The 19079-nt window shown below is 39.5% G+C and overlaps 1 long non-coding RNA gene across 1 annotated transcript; it reads right to left on the minus strand.

The window, feature by feature from the left end:
- Positions 1-6167: 6167 nt before the first annotated feature.
- LOC113191059 (uncharacterized) lies at positions 6168-10206 on the minus strand. The gene is made up of 5 exons (XR_003301856.2): positions 10142-10206; positions 9883-9999; positions 9727-9774; positions 7249-7272; positions 6168-6278 (listed from the first exon to the last, which is right to left on the minus strand). It is a non-coding gene; the product is annotated as an uncharacterized LOC113191059 (long non-coding RNA).
- Positions 10207-19079: the final 8873 nt, after the last annotated feature.

Genomic DNA, 19079 nt, shown 5'->3' on the forward strand with positions numbered 1-19079 from the left:
GGAGCTGGGCTGTCTAGACTTGGGCTTTTCTTTGTGGATGGTTTTATGATTGCTAATTAAATATATCATTTGTTATAAGATTTTCTATTTCTTCTTGAATCAATTTTAATAGTTTGTGTCATTCTAGGAACATACTCTTTTCATCTGGTTTAGCCAGCTTTTTTGCTGCTGCAACCAAGAGACCTGACAAAAATATTTTTATTTTAAAATTAAACTTTTAAAGAAGAAAAAGTTTATTTGGGGGCTCACAGTTTCAGAGGTCTCAGTCCATAGACAGCTGGCTCCATAGCTGGGCCTAAGGTGAGACAAAACATCATGGCAAAAGAGCATGGTGGAGAAAAACAGCTCAGGACATTGCACCCAGAGAGAGAGAGAGAGAGAGAGAGAGAGAGAGAGAGAGAGAAACCCCCCTCACCATGGACAAAATATAAACCCAAAGGCACACCTCCAAGGACCCATTTCTTCCAGCCACACCCTACCTGCCTATAGTTACCACCTAGTTAATCCCTATTTAGGGTTTAATGCACTGATTGGGTTAAGGCTCTCTTAACCCAGTCATTTTAGCTCTAAACTTTCTTGCATTGTCTCACACATGAAGTTTTGAGGAACACCTCATATCTAAACCATAACATCATCTAAATTATCTAATCCATTGGCATTCAGTTTCCGTGTAGTATTTACTTATTTTAATAGTTTGTGTCATTCTTTGTGTTTTTCATTTCTTTAAGGCCTGTGGTAATATCCCCTTTTTTGTTCTTAATTTTAGTGTTATGAAATTTATGAATCAAAAAATTTGGATCTTCCTTTCTCTGCTCCTTCCTTTGGTCAGACTAGATAAAACCCTGACAATTTTGTTGTCTTTTTTTCCCCAAGAACCAACTTTTGTTCTTCATTTATTACTTTCCACACTAATCTTTATTATTCCCTTTCTTGTCTTTTTTTTTTGTCCTTCATTTTCAGTGTCTTAAGCAAAAAAATTAGATTTAGTTGAGATATTCCTTTTTCTTTTAATATAAGCATTTACAGTCATAAATTTCTCCTTAACAACTAGCTTACACACTTCTCATAAGTTTTAGTATGTTGTACCTTCACTTTCACTCACTTAAAAATATCTTCCAAACACCCTTATATTTTTTTAAAGTGTATTATTTAATTTTCATATATTTGTGAATTTCTTAAAAATTTTTTCATAAATGAAACTGAAAAACATATTTTATATGATTCTAATCCCTTTAAATTTATTGAGATGCTTTTTATGGCCTAACATATATTCAATTTGGAGATTTTTCCACATATACTTACAAGAATATGCTTTTGGCTCTTGCTAGGCACAGTGCTCTGCTAATATCTGTTAGGAGCACTGAAGTCTTCAACTATTATTGTTGCATCATCAATTTCTCCCTTTATTCAGCCAGTTAGTTTCCTGTATTTGGGGGCTCTATTGCCAGGTGCATACATATTAATGATTGGTATGTATTCCTGATGGATTGATCCTTTTACCATTGTAAAATGCCCCTCAAGCTCCAGAAACATTTCAAGCATTTCTGGTATTAGTATAGCCACTCCAGGTTTGATATGCTTACAGCTTGTATAATAGAACTATTTCCCCATTTGTATCTTTGAATCTAAAGTGTGTCTTCTATAGACTACATACAATTTAATCTGTATTTTAAATCCAATAGGATAATCTTTGCCATTTTATTGGCTTGCTTAATCCATTCACATTTTGCAATTTTTTTAGATTATATATATAATTTTTAAAAATTAAATTATATACATATATATGTGTGTGTGTATATATAATTTTAGCTGTTGATGGACATTTATTTTATTTATTTATTTATATGTGGTGCTAGAAATTGAACCCAGCACCTCACACATGCCAGGCAAGAGCTCTACCACTGAACCACACAACTCCAGCCCTACCCTTTGCAATTTTGATAATAGTTGGAGATACGTCTTCCCTTTAACTTTTTTTCTATATTTCTCATGTCTTCTGCTCTTCTTTTTTTCTCCTTTTCTGCTTTCTTTTGCATTGAAAGAATATTTTCTCACGTAAGATTTTAATTCCTTAAGGAGTGCTGCCCCCGACCTGTGTGGGCAGCTGAACTTAAGGTCGCTGGTGTGAATTTCCAGGGACACCAAATAAAACACAGATACACACTTTACCTTTACACAAGCTTCAGGAGGGCTTCTCTGCTCTTGGCCTCAGGCTCCCCAAATGGGAGAGCAAGAGAAGGTCACGAGAGGCTGGCAAGAGAGAGGGAGCACGTTTGGAAGTGGGCTTTTATTGGGGGGACGCTTGTTCTTAGAAAGTTCCATCCAAAAAAGGCCAGAAGGGTCAGGGTTACAAGGGACAGGTGAATGTAATTCAACCCAAGGAGTTTCACCTACATCTGAAGACACACCCTCAACTTTCTGAACCAGGACAACGCCTAAGTCACAACAAAATGTAATTATCCGCCAAAGCCTCTCGCTTCAGGATGGAAGGTGGGAGTCATTCAGAGTGGCTCCCCACAAAGGAGTCGTAGGACTCTAGGACTCACCATACACATCCTAATTTATGAGACTTCAATTCAGTTTTATACTAGCTGAAGTAAGATACAGAAATAATCCTCTAAAGCTCTGTTCTTTCTTCTGAGCTTATTGTTATGTATATTGCATTCATATATTTGAAAGATCCCAAAATATATTGTTATAATTGTTACTTATATTAATTTGTCCTTTTTAGAGAAAAAGTGAAATCAAGAATATTTTTATAGAGTATGTTCTACTAACCTTCTTATTTTCCATTTGTGGTTCTCTTCCTTCCTTTCTGTGAATTTGAGTTACCATGTGAAGTGATTTCCTTAGCTCACTACAGCTGTGCTCCTAACCACCACTTTTCAGCAGATTTTGTTAAATATATTACATTTCTGTATGAGATAAGAATATAATAAATGTTGTTTTATGCAGTTACTTCTAAATTCAGTTAAGATAAGAAAAAGGACTGAATATGTATTTATTTTGTCTTTCATAATTACATAATTACCCACAGTACTCTTTGATTTTCAATTATTCTTTTGAACCCAAAGAACTTAACATATTATTTATTGTAAATTGAGTTTTCCAGCAATAATCATTCAGTTTTTAATTTCCTGGGACTTTCTTTATTTCACCTTCATTTTTAAAAGATAGTTTTGCTGAATGTAACATCCCTGGTTGACATTTTTTTATCCTTTGAGAACTCTGAATATGTCATCCCACTGTCTTCAGGGCATCCATTGTTTCAGGTAGGAAATAGGCTGTTTATCTTATTATTCTTCTCCTATCTCTAAATCAGTTTTCTCTAGTGGCTTTCAAAAGTTTGTCTGTGTTTTTAGAATTTTCACTATGATGTGTCTTGGCATGTCTCTCTTTGCATTTATTCTACTTGGAGTTTTTTGAGCTTGTTGGATATATTATTTAATATCTTTCTCTTAAATTATTGAAGTTTTCAGCCATGATTCCATCAAGTATTTTTATGGGCTCCTTTTTCTCTCTACCACTCCCAATACTTGTATGTCATATGTTTAGTAGTATTTCACCTTTCTCTAAGACTCTGTGCATTTTCTTTAATATTTTCCTCTGTTCTTCAAATTGCATAATTTTGATTAAATCATTTTCAACTTTGCTAATTTTTTATTTTACCAATTTAGAATCAACCGTTGGGTCCCTCCATTCAATTTTTCATTTCAGTTCTCTTACCTTTTGTCTTGAGAATTTCCATGTGGTTCTTGTGAATAATTTATGTTTCTCTATGGACAATCTCAATTTCGTGAGGCATTGCTATCACACCTTTATTTCTTTAAACATAGCCTCCTTTTGTCCTTTGAATGTGTCTATAACAGTTGTCTTGGGGTCTTTGTAAAATTCAATATCTGGGCTCGTCAGAGGCAGTTTCTGTTATCTGCTTATTTCTACTGGATATGGCTCATGGTTTCCTTTATCTTTGCATATTTCATAACTATTTTTATTAAGAACTGCATATTTTAAGTAGTGATTTTGGGTACTGTTCTCTCCTTTCCCTAGATTTTGTTTCTTTTGTATTCACTTGTTTGTTGGGTGACTTTGGTGGGATGTTTGTAATGGAGTCTTCTTCCCCTGTAATGTAAAAGCTCTGATGTTGTTCCTAAGAGCACAGTCTTGGGCATGCATACATTCACCCTGGGATTACAATGATTTGGGCAGAGCTCTCTTTGTCTCTTTTCCTGATCTCTCTATTAAGTTGTCTGCCTCTTCTGGTATCACACCCAGATGGTAGGCTTCACTCATGTCTGGATGTCTGCTCTATTGTTTTGATAATGTCCTAGAGCATACACTACTCCACAGTATTATCCAATTAAATTGAAGCTCCTTTGCAAGGGCAATCTTTGAAGCCAAGCTTTAAGGCTTGTTCTAATCCCTGGAAGCCTCTTTTCAATTGTCTTTTTCTCTGGTTTTCTTGGCAAACTTTCTGGCCCACAGTTTAACTTAATGCTTTTATGAAACTATCAACCTCCTCTTAATTGCTTAAACCTAAACTATTATTTTTCAGAATGTTTGCACTTAAATTTCCCCACTGCCTGTTTTAAATAAAATAAATTTCTCTTGGGAGAGCTTTGGAGCTATTCTTGTGGACTCTCTCCCTAGGCAAAATCTCTTGTGTCTGCCCTAGAGCTGGATACGGAGATAGTTGTCCACTTCTCTGTGACAGGTCTCTCTTTTATAATCAGAGTGCTAAGCGAGGGTGGCCCTGGTCTTCTCTGCTGGTGAACTTCTTCTCCAGAGTGAACTATTATGAAGGTATTCAGGCCCTGGTATTCTTCGCTGTGACACCTTCTGTATGCATCTGTCTTCTGTATAGAGGCTGGATGGAGGAAGGGTCTCCAGACATCCTTATTGCACTCACCAGAAGTTTAGCCTTTGAAATCTGGTGCTTGAGGTCATAAGAAGTGCTGGCCGTTCACCCTTCTTGTGAGAAATCATATCCCTTGACTGGGGTCCAATGGAGGAGAAAGCCCCAGATTCTTAGTTTCATCCCCACCATGCAGCTCCCATCACAGTGAGCTTAGAGCTGGGGAGCAGGTCAAGCATGGTTCAAGCATCACAGACTCTTTATTATGGTTTGCATAGGAGGTGTCCCCCAAAAGTTCCTGTTAATGAATGAATATTCAGAGGTAAAATGATTGGATTATGAGAGCTATAACCTGATTCATTCAAACTAGTCCATTCAAACTAGGATGAGGCAGGTGAGGCATGGCTGAAGGAGGTGGGTCCCTGGGAGCTGCCCTGGAGGGGTGGTTCTTCCCTGTGGCCTCGTCCCCTTCCCTCTCTGCTTCTTGACCCCACCATGAGCTGAGTGTCTTTCTTCCACTGGTCTTTTCCCCCATGATGTTCTCCTTCAACTTGGGCCCGGAGTAATGGAGTCAGCTGTCTATGGACTGAGATCTCTGAAACCATAGGCCCCAAATAGCTTCTCCTCATCTAAATTACTCTTGTTGGATATATTGGTTATGGAAACAAACAAACAAAAAAGATGACTAGAACACTCTTACTACTCTTAATGAGATTTAGTAGATTTTCCTGAGTAAATGTTTCTTTATTCGTTGTATATGCTTTAAAGATGATTTTCAGAGTCTTAAAATTATCATTTTTATTTTTAATACCTACTGTTACTTCTCTGAAGACTAGATCTGCAGAGTTCCTCAAGCTTCCATTCCTAAAAATAAGTCCTTATCCATATTTTTTAAAACTTTTGTTAGGAAGGAATCTTCCATGTCATAAATTTAGCCGTATGAAGAATTTTTTTATTATTGTTAAATCATTCTCATTGTGATAGATTCAATTTGTTTTCAAAGTTTTGACACTTTTATCATTAAGAGGTAGGGGCAAAGGTCATGCTCTGTGACTTCATGACCAGTAGAGGACGATGGAGGTGACCCAGTGTTTTATTTCAGGTCCTGATATAAGAGATCAGGATAATTCCTGCCTCTTGCAAACAAGTTACCCTGTTGTGAGAAAGCTCAAGCGATTCCCTGGAGAAGCCCATGAGGAGGAAAATTGAAGACCTCAGACAATCACTCTGATAGTCAGCATTTTGTTAACTGTTAAAACTTTTTTTTTTAATGAGACAATCAATTTAAAAAGAGGAAAGATTTATTTTGGTTCAAAGTTCTAGAGGTTTCAGTCCATGACTAGTTGTCTCATTGCTTTTGGGCTTCTGGCAAGGTAATATATCTTGGTAGGACATCTGGTGGAGGAAGCTGCTAACGTGGTGGCTGGAAAGCAAAGAGAAAGTGTGTGAACACACATGGAAGAGACAGAGCCCACCATCCCCTCCAAGGGCACACCCCCAATGACCTTCAGGGGCACACCCCCAATAACCTAAGACCTCCCTTGGAGGCCCCACCTCTTAAAGTTCCCACTGTCTCCAGGAGTGTCGGGCGGGTAACCAAGCTTTTAACACGTAGGCCTTTGGAGGACATTCTAGACCCAAACTCTAGAGATAGCCATAAACCGTCAACACCAATCTACCACCATGTGGGTGACCTCTTTCAGAAGGGAGTTCTTTACTATTAACACCAGGTAGAGCAGAGGCAAGTTGTTCTCAATAATCAAATTTATATGTAAAACAAGTGACCATTTTTATTTTGAACCATGCTATGCAGCAATAGATAACTAGAGCATTCAAGAAAATCATTAAATATTATGACATAGTTTTCCATCACACACACTTCCTTAACTCTTGTCCTCTGGCTCTCCTTGGTATATCTGAATAGCAGTTGCAAAACAGAGGCTCAAAAGAGGTTAGTAAATAAAGATAATTATTGGCACTGTAATGGTTTCCAAAGTATCCATTCTGTCACTTTATCATTGATAGCAGCAAAGTGGTTTGGTTGTGATTGACTTTACTCCAATATGCAGAGGGGAGGTGCTGACTGGCAATCAATAAGATATTTTGAATTCCTTTGGCTATATTGATTAAGTAGTAGCAAAAAAAAAAGAAGAAGAAGAAGAAGAAAGAATTTGGAGTTTGATTTCTTGTTTGGCAACTATTTTCAATTGCCTGACTAAGGGCTAAGCACTTTTATTCATATATTCTGGCCTCCTAAGTGTCCCCTTAGGTTAGACTTACCATTTTGTTTATTATTGTTGTTGTTGTTAGCTGTGCTGGGGATTGAATTCAGGACCTAGCACGTAGTAGGTAAGTGCTCTATGACGGAGCTATATCCCCAGCCCCAGTCTTACCTTTTTAGGCTTCAATTTATTCATCTGTAAAGGATAGGATAATGAGATTTGACTAAATTATTTTGGAGATCTCTTCCTGCTCTCCTGTTTAGACTTTATTTTTAATATAAATACTGTCATCCCTCCAGCATTGGTAATTCAATTACGCACTCATTAACTAAAATCAATTGGGTATTTACTAGTTATGTGCCGAAATTAAAAGGATAAATAGGACATGATCCCTTAACTTAATGAGTTCATAGTCATTAGTAAAATAGATATGTAATATCACTTATTGCACTATATTAACTAACTCTAATATAGTGCAATAAGTGATATTAAATATGTGCATAACAAATTTAATAGCTGTGGAGTATGGACCAGGAAAGCTTTCCAAGAAGAAATATAAAGAAATATACTTGCTCTGGGCCATGCAGAGGAATATAAAGTTTAGATAATAAATACATAGAAAGTTTAGAAGAAAGAGAACCTATTTTGGATATAGATAACATTAATTGCAAATGGGAGAAAGCACTCATAATTAATGATAACAATAAGATAACATCAATAACTAACGTTTTCTGAGTGTTATGAATATGTCCCCAAATTTCACACATTGGAAACCTGGTCCCTAATGCAGCTGCATCAAGAGGCAGGATCTTGCTGGGTGCAGTGGTGTATAATTGTAATCCCAGTGGTTCTGGAGGCTGAAACAGGAGGATCTTGAGTTCAAAGCCAGTCTCAGCAACATCAAGGCACTAGGCAACTCAGTGAGACCCTTTCTCTAAATAAAATACAAAATAGGCTGGGGATGTGTGGCTCAGTGGCAAAGTACTCCTAAATTCAAGCCCTGGTACTTCCCCCTCCCAAAAAAAGAGGCAGGATCTTTGGAAAAGATTGGTGGATCCCTCATGAATGTACTAATCCATTTGCTCTAGCTCGCCATGTGATACCCTTTGCTGTCATGACCCACATGGGAAACCTTCACTAGAGACTGAACAGATGTTCTTGGCTTGGAGACAACACTGTGGTTTTAGATTTTCCAGCCTCCAGAATTAAATAAATCTTTTTTCTTTATAAAATACTCAGTTTGTGGTATTCGGTTATAGCAACAGAAAATGAATTAAGACACTATTTATCACATGCAAGTTACCATTCTATTCTAGTTTAGGTGCTTCCTTATTCTGTACTTGACAACCTTATGAGGGACACCATCATTATCCCAAGTTTACTAATGAAAGCCCAGAGACAGCTTGGTTATACAGAAAGCAATCAGTTTAGGCTACAGCTTAGGCAGATTGCTCCTGAGCCATTTCACTACACAGCTTGTGTGAGGAAACTCCAGCAAGATACTATATTGGAGGACTCTTTTAAACTAGAAAGTAGGGTATATTTGATCAAAAAGTCAACAAAGGGAACATAGGTGTTTGAAATATTAAAAATAATTAGGATGTGATAAATAAAATTAAAGAAATAATATCAAAGGCATTGCCTTTGGCAGAAAGATGAAGGGGTGAGTGCTCCCCGTGCAGCCTTCACTCTTTGTAAGACAGCCCACATTTGGTGTGCTATGTTTGCAAATGTGAACAGCACATGCAGCACCAGTCACAGTGCCCAGCACGTAACAGCTAGCTCGTAAGTTCTCGTTTCCAAAGGCTAGACAGTTATAAAGAGAGAATGTACACAGAGATAAAACCACAGACATAAAGAGAGAATGCACACAGAGAGTAGTTGGGGAAGGACAAAATATTCTTCATACGAAATACCATTACTTTCATTTGTCAAGTGGCACTTATAAACTAGAGAAAAGTTGTTTTCCACAAAAGCATGATTTCAACTTTTCATCATTATAAACAAGCCTCTTTATTTTTGCTGGGATATTTGTTTTCTCACTTTAACAATCAATAATTGTAGTTACAAGGCTTGAGTGAGTATAGTTTTGAACTAAGAAACAAAAACTAGAAATATATATATTTTTTAAATCTTACTAAGTATGTCCTCTGGAAACACATTCTGCTTGGTGTTCTCTCGAAGAAGCAAGAAAAGAAGTATTACTTTCAATCTCACTCTTTAGAACTCTGGTCTAAAGAAGCACATGCTCTGGATTCTTTTTTTTTTTTTTTTTGGCACCAGGGGCATTTATCCACTGAGCCATATCCCCACTACTTTTTTTTTTTCTTTTTGAGACAGGGTCTCACTAAGTTGCTTTGGGCTTGCTAAATTGCTGAAGCTGGCTTTGAACTTGTGATCCTCCTCACTGGGCTAACAGGCATGTGCCACCGTGCCCAGCTGGATTCTTAAGCAAACTTGATCTCTTAGCAGGATTTTCGGGATGATGTGCCTGGCAGCCCTACTGTCATTGAGTCCTTGAGACTCAGATTGATGTTAGCTCTGCGGAAGTCCCTCTTCCCTTCCCACAGGAAGGGAAGTGTCTGTCATGCCTTTGGGTGCACACTTTACTCTTAGATGGCCTGTCAAGCTTACCCCCGGAATACCCACCTGTGTCTGCCAGCTGCATAGGTGATGAGCTCCTTCCTCATGCTTGTGCTGTGTCACCCAGCAGGGAGAAGTCAGATATCCCAGACATGTTCATTGAATGAATGAGAAATATCAAATTTAAACTTTGCAAAAAGAGATATAGTAAAAGGAGACTACCTGTGGCATTCTTCAGACTGTTCCTGTTCCTCCTGTGTATATATATTAATGCCATCAATAGTATCTCCATGGAAGGAGTTATGTGGGAAGTTTAAACAGCAGCTGGAAATCCCATCTCTACAACGTGGAAGCATCTTTCAGCAGGAGGGCCAGGTACACCATCTATCCTTGCTGGTGACCTAATGCTGGGTTCACAAAATCTGACTATTCCAATTACTCAAGAAAACAACAAAGAAAGCACACAACCACACAGAATTACCTTTTCAATAATCCAGAGACGTCTCTTCGAACTTAAGGGTCTTTGGAAAGAGAGAGAGCCACCGGAATTCTTTTTTCTTATATAGGGAACACACAAGAGGAGGTTCCATGGAATATGATATCCCCAAAAGGGCAAAGGGGGAGGGTTACAAAGAAATCGGTAAGTAGCTCAACCCCCATGGGTGATACTTACACCTGGAGCCATGCCTTGCTATCTGAGCTGGGACAATGCCCAAGTCACCACGAAATGTAGTGATTGGTCAGAGGCTTGTGTTTCAGGACTGGAAGGCGTGGTCATTCCAAGCGGTTCCCCACAGCCAGGCACTTAGGCAAATATGTTGTTGATGGATCAGTTCTCCAAAAGAGATGGGTAGAGAGGTAGAGAGGTAGGAGAAAATGCTACAAATCAGGAAATTATTGTACATTTTCTTTGCCAGGAGACTCTAAGTAGCTCCCTTTTTAAAAACTTATCAGGGCTATCTATGTGTGTGTGTGTGTGTGTGTGTGTGTGTGTGTGTGTGTGTCTTTGCCAGTACCCCTGCATCATGTCTTTTTTGTTAACTTTAGAACACAAATGAGCTTATTATTTAGGGCAGGAGGATGGCACCTAGGGGAACAGCAAAGTTGCCTGGAGATAACCCCCTAAAGATCTGTCAGTGATCGTCACAGAGAACTGAGAACTAGAGTCTCAGGTGAACCCCAAAACCAAACAGTGTGAGATCAGGGAAACAAAGCAAGCTCCTCCAACTTCTCTTCTCTGTGCTATCCTCCGAGCACTGACAGGACTCCTAAATCTGGTGCCTTTGATGTTCTGGCCCAGACAGAGGAAGGGGAAGGTGGCTTTGTATCCAAGAGTGGCTGGGCCTAGGCCCTCTGCTTCCTGAAGTGAAGTGCTTTGCCCTCCAGATTCTCCCAACACTCAGCAGACCCCAGACCCCACAGTGTACTAATCATATTGTAAGAGTTAAATCACTAGCTACTGTACTTATTTGTGAGCTGATAATGTGCAATGGTGGGAAGTCACATTCTTTGGAGGAGGAGGAGGAGAGGAAGAGGAGAAATATGAAGAGGAGGGGAAGAGGGAGAGGAAGGAGGAGGAGGAGGAGGAGAAAGAAAAGATTGTTCTCCACAGTGCTAAATCCTAGCCCAGGCATGGCTTCAACCATTGAGAACTTACACTGGAGACTTGGGCTTCAATCCTGCCAATGTAGAAACCACCAGGCTCCAGTCCCTTTCTCTTCCCTGCCCCCAGCTAATTTCCTGCCATTACCTTGCAGGAAGGCTTTTATGGCAAGAGGGAATGGGGCAGAGCAACGAGGATGGGTAGAGAAGGATGCAGCTGCCCAAGGAACTAAAGAGCCCTTTCTCCCTACCACTGGGTCAGCCCATCCAGGGTGTGGCCCCATTGGCTGGAAGCTTGGGCATCTCCTGACAACAAGCTCTGGGTGTGGGCAGGGATGTCTTGTTCTGAATTTTTCCAAGTAGCTCCATAGAAGCTATGGTGAAGGAGGTACCAGAGCATAGGGGTAGAATCAAGTTGGTGACTGGCTGATGGGCTGGTCATGTGCGTGTGATATATTCCCTTTAGACATGCTCAGAAATAACTAGGGAAACTTTGAAAGAGGGGAAACAGACCTTAGTTACTGTGATGGAAAAATTTTTACATATGTATCTGTCTGTACATATGTATATATGTAGGTGTGTGTGTGTGTGTATATATATATATATACATATATAATAAAAGCATGCTACATTTTACTGTATCAATATGACATCTTATTATTCCTTATTAAATTTAAGCTTACATATAGGTAAGACTTTATACAGGAGAACATATAGGGAAAATATTTATGAATAAAAGAATAGAGTAAAAATAGACCTTTTAGGGCACTGAAACCTCATGTACCTTGCATATCAAAAGAGACAATAGATGAGTTGATCCTGTTGCCTCATTTTGCATTTAAAATTGTTATCCATTCCAATTTACATAACAAGTTGCTGATAAAATATCAATTTTTTAAATATCAATTTTTATAAAGCATGTCCAGCATGAGATTGTTTTCACTAAAGCTCCTGTCTTTCTCTTAGCTATATGATCATGGTGTTATTTTATAATCATTTCCTTTAGGACTGAGGTTCTATGAGAAAATCTTACCGTGAATGATGGCACCAGAGTTCAAGTACATGACTTTCTTCTCCCAGAGGCTGAGATGCTGGCAGTTCCTCCTCTCTACAGGGACCTTCCCTCCAGACAATGCAAAGCTGCCTTCCTAGGCTTCAACCTCCTTTACTCAGAGCTGCCACGTTATTTTCCACCTGAAGAATCAGTTTTAACTCAGTCCAGAGGAACCTTACACTTGGGAAATCTACGTTGAGTCACTTGAGTACCAGAGTTCACAGCAGATTTCTACATAGTTTCATCTATAACAGGGGCTCCTTTAAAATCAGAAAATTTAAAAGACCCAGCCATTGCCCCGACAAACTCCATTTTGTTCCTATGATCTTTTCTTTTAAGTCATTTCTCTGACCAAGTTTCCTACAGGCAGACATCTCGTGCTGAGAATGGAAGCTGAACAGAAACTGTTCCCCAAGTCCTGGTACCGGGAAGACACCCACACAACCTGCTGAGCCAGGTGTGCCACAGCTGGACCAGCCTGCAGGTACATATGCACATCTCTTGGCTCCCTGCTTTTGCTCTTCCCCTCTGTGATTCTGAAGCTGTCATCAGTATGGAGAAGACAGATTTCTAGGCTAGCTCTTATCCCAGTTTTGGCCCAGCTGAGAATGAATTCATTTCCTGCTTCAACACTGGTTCACTCTTCGTTAATGAAACTCTTGATCTTCAAGTCAAGCCTCTGGTTGGGGTCCCCAGTAACACTTCTACCTAAATCTTCCATTGGACACCAGTGTCTTTGTGATCCTGTCCCCAATTTCCAGTTCCATGATCAAAGAACTCTCTGACTGAAGTGTCCCTTTAGTTTTCTGACAGGGTCTCTTCTTTGTCTACTCTTCCCCCTAGAATGTCCCAACTCTTCCTAGAGGTCAAGGTCTTTAGGCTGCCTCTCCTGCTTGGTCCTCCTACTCCTCCACACTATGGCTAGTTGTCACCAGGTTTCTGTATTTGGCCTACTAGAGTGCCCCCCCACCCCCAATGCACCACTTAAATCCCTCTCCTCAGTGGGTTAGTCTAGTCTAGATAGCTTAACTTTAATGGGATCAAAAACCATTTAGGGAACCTGTTAAAAATTGGATTCTTGGGGCTCATCCCAGGGATTCTGATTCTATACGTCTAGGGTGAAACTAAGGAAACGTTTACATTCCCATTCAGGGTGTCTGTCACAAAACATTGATGTGGTCCCAGGTTTTATGTCATTTGGACCCATCCTGCTGAAGTTCATGGGCCTGGTCTCAGGAGTAAGCAGCATTCATATAGTAGGAATGGACCCTGAAACACAAAGAACCCCACACTGTTTGGGCCTGAGTTATTCCCTGAAATTGTTAGGGTCCTAGGATAGGATGAGAGCTGACCTTACGAATAGACATCTCCCTCCAAACCCAGAGTGGTTTCAGGCATTTCAAGAGTTTGAAGTGTGGTTTCCAAACCTAGTCACACATTAGAATGACACAAGGTATGTGACTGAAATATAGATTAAAGGGCCACAGCCCAAATTCTCAGTGAATTGACTTCTTCTGAATGGATTCTAGGACTTCCTGATTTACCCCATGCTTTTGATGAATCTGAGGCAATCCTGTGGTTGTTGGGTCTGCAATCAGGTACTCTAGGGATATGCACATTTCCTCCTGCCACCTAAAGTTCCACAGTTGGAGGTTTATCACTTTGTCTTAAAGGTTATTCTGTTAAACATACTAACATCCGTGGGAAAGAGGGTCTCTTCAAATGTCAGAGAATATAAATAATTAACACGAAATTATAACCATGATGTTTTGGGGAAGGTATTTAGGTATATTCCCCTTAGAACCATGAGGCTGCTTAGTTCTGCCTTGCTTCACACTTACCCACTGACACTGCTACCTCTGTAGCAAGTGCTTTCGTGTAGAATACTTCTTTTTACACATTTGCACCCCTCCAATAGACTGCAAAATCTTAAACAGGAAGCATCTAATTAGTTTCTGTATCTTAGACATTGTTCAACATGTGTGTTCAGTCAATGGTTGCTTAATCAACAGCAGAGAGCACCTTAGTCTACACACCCCAATGCTAGTGGGTTTATCAGTCCTTTTCCTCTGAGTAGATTTTGATATGGAGAACCTGAGGACATCAGGATGCCACCTCCTCTGGGATGAGAGAAAGCTGAAGACACATTAGACAGATGCCAAGTGGTCATCTCTTTTGCTGAGGTCAGCTCTCCCATGGCAGGATAGTTTTTAGCTGCCATAACACAGCTCTGCAAGGTTTGCTTTATAGACAAGCAGGAGAGGTTCCTAAGGCTTGTTTGCCCCCCAAATATTTAGTTGTTGATATCTGAATAAAAAACATCTGATAAAATGAGAAAAATTTCATTAACGAGGTGGCCAGCCATTCCACATCTGGAAGCAAAGTAGGGAGTTGATTTTATATTGGGGCAAAATACTCTTTCTTTCCTGAAAGAAAGAGGAAATAGGTCAATGGACAGTCATGCAGGGACCAGTTTAAATAGGAGGACAATTAAATGAGAAGGCAGGACGGGGTACCAACAGTATATTCCTTCCCATGTACTCTTCTGTCTAACACCAATCTAAGGAAGAGTGTGCTTTACACAGTAGGATGATTTTGAAGTGAGAGAAGTGGTCACAGAATATAGGTTTATAAACAAAGGAGTCAATCTGAAGAGGATGTTTGGAATTTATATTCAGAGACCAAATGTCATGACCATCCTGACCTTACCTTTGAATAGGTCCTTGCTTAGCATCTGGATGGCCATCTTAAGTGAAAACTGCCATTTTAAGGAAAAAATTTCTCTTTCCGGCCCAAGGGCATTTCTGAGAAAGGCTCACGACTTCTTCATATCAACCCAACCCCTAACCACCCACATCAGGACCCGCCTGGCTCTCTGATTCCTGAGCCCTCCCCATAAGAGTCCTGGAACCCAAGCCTGTTTTGCCTCTCTCCGCTACAGAGAGATGGCCTTTATTTGTCAACTCTGACAAATCAACTCTCTGCCTGGTCTCCATCTTTCATTTCTCGCTTACCCATCCCTTGTTCCTCGCTTTCCCTTCAATAGGGATGGTCAAGTTTATCTGGTAAGATTTTCCCTTCATGCTGTGAATTCAACCAGTAACATGAAAATTGCTTGCATTAAAAGACACAAGCAGAACCTAGGCTAGAGGTGTGACTTTGTCCTTTACACATTAAATATTGCAGAATCTTGCAACATGTCTTTCTTAACAAACTACCCACTGCAATATGTCAACATAACTCTAAGAACAAATGTGGGATTGACTGTAAATCTCAGTCAAGTTGCTTTTTTTTTTCTTGCTTGTTTGTTTAAGGCTTAAAGGAACCTCTCTAAATTTTAAGTACCAACAAGCAAAACCTCACACTCATCCTCTAGTTGTTTCCTCAGTGAAATCTTCCCTCAGGCTCCATCTTTCCTTCACTGCAGTTTTGTCATTTTATATTTATTTGTGCCATGACTTGGATTAAAATATTTTCTCCTACCAAACTGTAAACTTCATGAGGACAAGGATTGTGTCTGTTCTTCTCTATTCTATCCCCAGTACCTAGCTGTTAGGAGGTACCCAAAAAATACCTGTGATATTGGAGGACGAGTAAATGGGATTTTTCGAGGGAGGAAGTAGGGTCACCAGATCCAAATAATGGGAGTGCCCATGGGCAAGCACAGTACAGGAAGCCATGTCTCAAGGGAAGGCAGTGTCCGAGGGGCTCAGCCTCCTCCAAGAGGTCTTCATATTCCAGCCTTCCTTTGCACAGTCATATCAACCAGCATTTTAACCTTTAATTTTCTGGTTGGAATATTCTTCTGAGATGTGCCCCACTCTTCAAAACTTGGCACATGTACATAGTCCTGTGTTTATGGGCTGTTGAAAGCTAACCAGGCAGGATGGCTATTATGGTTCAGTATATGTATAAGGCTTAGTCCCCAATGCAGCCATGTTCAGAGATGGGGCTTTGGGAAAGTTATGAGATCACGAGGACTCTGATTCATCTATTTATCAGTGGGTTAATCCATTGATGGATCCATAATTCAGTGAACCATTGGGAGGTATGGAAACTATAGGAGATGGGATCTACTTGGAAAAAGGAAGTCACTGGGGGAGGGGAGTATACCTGTAGAGGGGATTTCTTGTCCCTGACTCTTTTCTCACTCTCTCCGCCATACCCTTCCCAGCCATTTTGAAATGAGCAAATTTGATTGGCCATGCCCTTTCACCATGATGTTCTGCTTCACCATAAGCCCAGAAAAAAATGGAGCCAGCGCTAATGATGAACTGAAACCATGAGCCAAAATAAATCTTTCCTTCTTTGAGTTGCTTTTCTCAGGTATTTTGTCACAATGAAGAAAAGCTACATAATACAATGACTGTGAAAGACAAGAGCCAGGCCCGACCTCCCCCTTTCCTGGCAACCTCATCAGAGAAGGGACTAAAAAGGGCATTGGTTTCCTGAGCGAAGTAGGAGACAGAATTTCCCTTGCTCAGTAGAAGTTGCATAGAGGGGCATAGAAGGTGACTCTGTAAGACTTTACTTCTCCAATATCTCATACAGGTTAGGAAGATGCCCTCTTTCAGTCTGAAATAAGATAAGCACCCCCCCCCCATACACAACATAAAACCACTTAAGCATTAACATGCTAACTAGGTCTTAAAAGATGAGAAAAAGTGAAGTAGAAGGCAGAGTCCCATAGCAAGGGCTTCCAGGAAGAAGGGACAATATGTTGAGAAGGGCTAAGGGATGGAAGACCATGGCATTGGGAAGCTAGAGGACAATGAGAGGTTTATAGTGCTGGCTATAGGGAGGGGTAAAATTGGTGCCCTGAGTGTCAAGCTGGAAAAGGAAGTAGAGGCTTGGAGGACTTGACTGGTATATAGTATCACTTCCAGAGCAGTGAGATGAAAGCCAACCTCCTTGGTGCTGGGTGTCGAATCCTGACCACATGGGCACAGATTCCGCTCTCTGAGATTTATCCAGATGTTCCATAGTCTCAGCTCTCCCTTGCACCTCCTGGATGGGACCTCACAAATCTTCATCCTGAAATCCCAATCTTGGACACCCGAGTTGAACTTGTTAGAGTCCTGATCTAGTCTGGTATTTTTGTTTTTAGATCAGTATCTGTTGGTTTCATCATATGTGAAACTGAGACAGTGAGTGATCTATTCAAGTATTCTCAGCAAGAACTAGTCAGTAGCATATTTAGAAAACATAACACTAAAGAAACTCGACAGAAAGACAGTTCATGGATTTACTTCTTAGCAGAGAGATTAAATTCACATTTATATAAAAGAAAATCATTATATTGTCATTAGAAGATATATAAAGGTTCAGTAATTGTGATAAAATGAGATAATTACCTTTTAAGAGTTATATTTCAAATCATAATTTTATGGTTAAACATGCCATTTGGGATTGGCTTCATTGTAAACAGAAAAACAATAATGGGTCTTAATAAAGGCTCAGAAGAAAGGAGGTGAGCTGTGGGAGGGAATACACTGAATTTGGAGTCAAAAAACCTTGTTCATGCTCCAGTTCTGTCATTCTTTGGTTCTAAGTCCTTGCATAAGTCACTTAACATCTCTGAGCCTCATTTTCTTTTCTCTTTAAGGGGTGGGGACAATAGCAATACCTACAGGACAGGTTTGTTTTAGTACAAAATGTCATAACACATGTGAAGATGCTTTGTAACTTAGAACCATTTTACTAATTGTGATAATCACTGAAACAATACTTTGTTAAAACTCCACTGCTGAACAAAACACCATTATAGAAACGTCCAATAAATCAGTGCTATCAAACTTGACAACGATAATCCACGAACCAAGGAAATCTATAGCATTGTCATGGTATTTGAATTGTATTTGAATAATAATCATGTTATATTTCTTTCCTAGGGTATTTTTTGTATTACTCCCTATTAATGGCTGCTCTCTGTATTGTTGGACCTGAGAGATATTCCTCAAGAAGGGCCCATGATCACAGAGAAATACTGCAAGCTTCTTACCGATCCAGAAAGTCAAAAAGATTTTCAGCGACTGAAACCTCTGGGAACTCACACAATAACTACAACACGATGTTTGCCAAATTTATGGGAGCATAGAACTCTATTTCCTAGTATTGACTTTAGTTCTAAAGAATATGTACTGTGAATTTTTTGTATAGGCTTTTCTTAAAACAATAGTGACCACAACAAAACCAATAGCCACTCTGAGGACCAGTGTGCTAATAAAACTTTAGAGTAGAGAGCTGCAACCAATTCAGCTTTATCAAAATGATGAATAAATTCTAATTGCTATGTAAGCTCTTCTATTTGTTGCAAACATTTAATTTTCCTCTATCATTAGGTGAATTTGTAGTACTATTTGTAAATAACTTTTTCCAGAAAAGCAGGCTTTTTGTTGTTGTTGTTGGTAGCACAGAAGATAAAGAAATATCAGCTGTCTCCTACCGCTCAGACATTGCTCTGAGATGGTCTCCAACTCTACTGTTATGGAAAATAACCACAGAAGATGACAAACTTGATCATTGCTCAATACTTCATTGTTTTATAGATGAACATAAGACTCTTTTTACCTCAACCCACAACTCGATTAATATTACCAGCATATGAAGATGAATAACCCATCGTTCTTCATTAAACTAGGCAATGAACCAAGTTTTGATTTCTTTTGAACTAAAATATATATGCCAAGAACTGATTATATAGTTCATTAAAAAGTTGAGTAGTTGCACAGGAGACTTGTTTCTGTCTTAGAATTGCTTTGAT

Source organism: Urocitellus parryii, chromosome 5, assembly GCF_045843805.1.
Source record: "Urocitellus parryii isolate mUroPar1 chromosome 5, mUroPar1.hap1, whole genome shotgun sequence".
Taxonomy (NCBI): domain Eukaryota; kingdom Metazoa; phylum Chordata; class Mammalia; order Rodentia; family Sciuridae; genus Urocitellus; species Urocitellus parryii.